Below are 5915 nucleotides of genomic sequence, written 5' to 3' on the forward strand. Positions count from 1 at the left end.
AGCATATTTCCTTCTGACAGCTGCATGTGCCACATCTGTAGCTCAAACTGAAGTGCTCCAAGAGGATAAGATAAAGTTTATAGTCTAAATATTATTATGAGACAATAATATTTGACTTTTCTATTTTTGACTAGTAGTCTAAAAATAGACTCTGATCACTCCTGCTGTGATCACTCCTGTTGTGATCCAAAAATAGAAGTCCATCTATTTTTCCCAACATGACCAATCATCCATAAACAACATTCTGCAGCTCATAGACCATGATCCATATGTCTAAAAATAGACATATTCTAAAAATAGACTTTGTGCCATAATTTGCCTGTGGGCCCACTTAGTGAAGGCGACTCCTTTCCACTAAGCTCCATCATCTTGTTGCATTCTCAACAATGAATATGGACATTACAAGAGGGATTGTCTCAAGAATCCTCATAATCAAAAGAACAACAAGAGAAAGGAAAGAAGTGAAGCACATGTAGTTGAAGATGAAGAACTTGAAAAGAAGGAAAAGACTGAAGATCCTAAGGATCTCTATTCCTGAAGATTGTACGAGGTTCACAAGTAGTTTTATTTTCTTTTGGCAGCTAGAATAGTAGTTGCAATTATCCTTGAGGTTGTAGAAGACCTTTTTGTTGGATTCATGAAGTAGAGAAGTTATGATGAGCTAGAAGAAGCATATAAGTTTGGGATAGTCTACATAGAAGGAACATACAGTTGCATCTCATCGCAAGGAAAAAGAAGTAATCATCATTAGCAAGAAAAGACTTATAGTAGAAGTACATGGCATGAGTTAGGACATTTTGAAGCATTAGAAGAGGCCCCTTTAGCATGATATGTTGCACCAATACTTGACATTTGAATAGAATAATCAAAGGATTGTAGCAGAAGGAACATAGAAGCAGTATGAGAACAATTTATATGAATGGAAGCTTTGGAGTGAGTCTAGAAGCATGAGAGTATGAAGGTAATATTGAAGCAGCATGGAAGTATCCCTCACCACAAATAAGAAACCTCATTCTTGGATATCATAGAAGCAATTCGTTCAAAGAAGTTATTTGAATAACAACATAAGAGGATGGAAGTATATCTTCATTAGATATCCAGGGAAGGACTCATATCTTCATAGGGAGATGAAGGAAGAACATATAGATCAAAATTACTTAGGTAGAAATTCATGAGACATAACATGATATGTCTTGGTCTGGATATTTTGGAAAAGAAATACAAGATGGTCAACATGTTTATAGTTCTATGATATATATGATTGGTCTTGGCCTAGTAGCAGAGCACATCATTGACAAAGCTTATGATGTATCGTTATTTCTTGATGAAATGTGAAGATAGACCATGAAGAAGAATGTTGACCTCAGAGGGAGAAATCAGGCAACAAAATTTGACATGAAGAATCCCACACCTTGACTAGAGGCTATTGGGATTTGGCAGCTCTGATATCAATGATTTGTTTGGGATATGGTTTGGCTCCCTAGATAGATGTGTAGAGGTTGGAAAAATAGTAGTTGTGATGATGTATTGGTTGATATTAACGTACCTACAAGTATTTGATTTTATTCAATTTTGAACACATGGTTTGTGTGGACAACAATAACGATGGCTTGGAAAAGCATGAGGGAAGATTTGATATTTGGAAAGCTGGTATGACTCATTGAAGAATATGAGGCAAAACTCTGTTATGAAGGATAAAAGGCATGTGCAAAGAACTGTGAAGAAGTTTCGTTCCTTGGGATGAAAGTTGAACTATTTGAAGACAAAGTTATATGAAAATTTTCAAGATCTAAGAAGGTCGAAGTTAGTTATGATGTGATGCAGTTAGGAGTCGAGAAGCCACCATGATATCTCCATGAAAGTGTATGTGGTTTATTAAGACAATATTAGGCTTGTACCTTCCTGTTTGAAAGGGATTGATGATCTCATCCCTAGTTGAGAGAGAGTGAGGATGGACACCATATTCTCCATAAGACAAGACTAACAACCATAAGCCAAGTGAACGCACTAGGTAGGGAGAATGGTGGATTGGACAAGCATATGGGATCGATGTTCTTTGAGGATGGGTGGTATCCAAGATAAGAACAGTCTCGAGGGATGATATTCTTTGAGGATGGGTGGTGTCCAAGATAAGAATAGTCCCGATGACATACCTTGTGAACATCCGGATGGAGTATGTGCCTAGAGAGAGGCGGTGGTGGTGTCCATTATTATGCCTCCCAACATTGTGTTCTGATCTAGGGGAGAGATAAAGCGTGCTAGTCAAGGTCTTGATATTTATTGACAATTCTATTTGTGATGATGCTTATCAATCTAAGATTCCTACTTATGAGAATATTTAAATTTGAGAGTTTCCATGACATCCCTTTATGTAATTATGAATATCTCCCTAGTAAAGAGGGAGCGTTGGAAATGTAACTAGGTTCGGTCTTCATACTTGTCATTGTATTTGTATTAATATGTATTTTATAAATGCAAAAAGAAAATGAAAAGAGCTATTATTATTATTATTATTCTAGTCATAGCATGTTCTTCGTGCTTCTAGGGTTTATTGAGTCAAAAATATTGTATTTGAGTTAAAGTCCCATTTGGACTTCATGGAATAAAAGAAAGAAATTTTTGTATTGAGTCAAAATAAGTCAAAAAGTCAAAATTTCCCTCCATAAGACCAAGTCGGTCCTACTGGACAAGTCAGCCTTGAAGAGGCACCTATTCAGCCTCCTGGCGAGCATATAAATACAAGGATAGTACAAGCATATTCAGCCTCATTGAGCATCTATCACATCTTCTATTTTTATGCAAGAAGAGAGAGAAAATCAACAAAAAAGTTAAGAAGAGAAGCACAAGTCAAAGGAGACAGAGCGAAGGTCAAAAGAGAGAGAAAATTTCATTTTTTCTGCGCTAATTTCCTCACACGTGTGAATTTTTGGAGCTATTGCAGGGCCCAAAAATTTCAAAAGTCACTATAGATTTGAATTCTCAGGTTTGACCATTGTTGGAGAGAGTTGACCACCGTTGACTTGGGGGACTTAGGTTTTTGGTCTTGTCTTGGGTTTTGGATAGCTCACTTTGATCTGATTCTGAAGAAGAGGGATTTTTTTTTATTTTTATTATTATTATTTATTTATTTATTTATTATTATTATATATATATATATTTTTATTTATTTATTTATTTATTATTTTTTTTGGGTTTTGGCCCTGGCTTGGAGAGCCTATATCTTGTGTTCTTTGTCTCTTGTGATCTTCAGATGTTTTGATAATTGTTTGACGAAGAAGAACATAACACAATAATAATAAGCCAACACCATTTCACAAGCAATTATCAAGTAAGAGAAGTCCATCTAATCTTCAAGCATATTAATTTCTCAACACAAGCTTCAAATAAAAATTCTTGCAAAACAATTGGATATGACATGTGTAATGGATGACTTTTGCCTCAATGGCCCTACAAAATTTCATTGTGTTTTTGACACATAAATTCTTACCCATGGCTTATAAGTGATTTATGTGGCACATGGTTTACATGCACAAAATTATCTGCATGACAATCTCCATGGTGAAAGTGTAAGTCCTTTCATTTTGTTATTGTTTGTTTGTTAGCAAGAGTAATGTAGTCATAAAGTCAAATAAAGAGGTTTATTTCACCAACAATGCAAGAAATTAGAATTATCATAACTATGTGGTAATGATTATGTTGCATACTCCAAGGAGGAGAGTGTTGTGATGTGTAAATATTTGAACGCAAAATTTCTCTATATATTAGGCATACATGTGTTGCAATGGACTTGTTAGCTTCTTATTGTATATATGATATTAGTCAATGTCATACAAATCTTGAAAAATCACTGGACTAACTATGATTTTGTGGTGGATTGTTAGAGCTCTTGAAGAAGCTTTTAGGAAGAAGATATGATGTCCCACCATCTATAATAGCACATTTATCTCCAAATTTTGCTATAAAATGCCATATTTGCACAAGTTCTACAAAAAATACTTGAGAATTACAAAATATAGAAATTATTGATGATTTGAGAAATAACATACATAATTATTTTACACTTTCATCTCTCATCTTATTGATGTCAATTTTGAAAGGTACTATATAAAATTGACTATTTTTGTTGGTGTATCTTGATAGGAAAATGATGGATTGGACATAGACATGCTATGTGATACTTTTCTTTGCCTTTTGTCTCAAATTATAATTTACGATTAATGTGTGTTTTCTAGAATCATGATATATACTTAATGTGCAAAGCTTCTATGCATGTGAATCTCAGATCATTTTAACAAAGATAATTAAAACAATACCCAATTAATAGAAGAAACTAAGTGTAACTTTTTTAATTCCCACATTTTGGTTTATTGATGGTGAGGCCATGTTTAGTTTGTCCACATGATAATTTTTTCATTTGGAGTTAGCTCGTTTCTAACCGTTAAGCTCATGCATGTACAACTCATCTTTTAACTTGTACTAATTACAAAGTACTAAAGGAAGTCAAAGTATGTAGTTGGTATTTAAGCTAATGAACTAATGTCCATAGTAGAAGACCATGAGCATAAGAAGCTAAGAGCCCACTATGGATTGAAGTAATCTCTAAAATGCTCTCTACATCAATCACTTATAAAATTGTAGTGAATGAAGAGAGCTTGAAGTGCACAAAAAAGGTTTATGGTTTTAATAGATTTGTGGAGAAGCCATCTTATGGATTTTAACATCAAGCATAATAATGAATATGTATTTTAGCTTTCAAAATTAAATATAGATAACGAAGTCACATGAATCTTTTATGGCCAAGTTGAATTATATATTAAGAGAGTGCACATTGTTGCAACCAAAAGACTAAAACAACTCGTAGTAGTTGCGACACATGGTGAGAGCATAAGAAGATAACACACAAAGGTTGAGTGGAAGTTTGCATGCAAGGATTTCATTTAATTAATTATTTGCTTTGTCAATAAAGTACAATAAATTATGGGCATTAGCCTCGTGAAGTATTATAGTCCAACAACAATGTAGCTGGTGGGATTTGCATCAAACTCAACTTCTCTCCTACTTTCTCTTGTAACATGTGGATTGAATAAGGTGGACACAATGATCAACTTCTTCCCACAAGATAAAACTAGGAGAAACTAACAATCTACAATTTAGTGGGAATAATTTTCTCTCTTGCATTATTGGGTAGTTTATTTCATTAGACTTCAACTCAATCACCACTGGTAAGTAGAATAACAATACTACACTTTCCTAGAAAAACATGCACCTAACTTACAATTCAAGCACTACAACTTGGGGCTACACAAAATATCGTAGTGTTAATCTTGAATGTGGGTTCTGTTCCTTAAAAAACATCTTTGAGATTACCAAATCCAATGCATTCAAATAGTTTAATTATGACAATGAATTCAAGACTTGAACTATTGCTTGACATTGTTTTCTAAACTTTCACGAATACCTTGTTTAGTTTCAAATTCAAAAACTCAGGATCTGTTCATGGGGAGCCTCGTCAATTATTTTTGAGAGGATGCTCATCTGAATATGGGTGGTAAGCTCTTCTTGGCACGATGCTTTACACAATCTTCTATGTCCTAGGAATGAGGATGATTGCATGGACATTCAACTTAGAGATATATCCACCTAATTAAGTCCTTGTATGTGGAGGAATTCTTGGTATCATAAAGCATATAATAAATTTAATCATACATCCCTCATTATAAGAAAAGTAGTGAGCATGTCCATGCAATTTTTCACTTTTTCTATTAATGAGGTGGTGGATCCTCTTTTTGTATGGATAATGCTACCCAAAATGAAAAGAGTCACGTTGGAAAGACACTCAGAGAGTTGCTAAGAAGAAAATTTGAAAATCCATTTTTCCTAAAACCATGAAAAGTAAATAATCCTCTTTTATTAAA

This window comes from Pinus tabuliformis, chromosome 1_2, assembly GCF_031772625.1.
Source record: "Pinus tabuliformis cultivar Carrire ecotype Pingquan chromosome 1_2, CPIR1, whole genome shotgun sequence".
NCBI classification, from domain to species: domain Eukaryota; kingdom Viridiplantae; phylum Streptophyta; class Pinopsida; order Pinales; family Pinaceae; genus Pinus; species Pinus tabuliformis.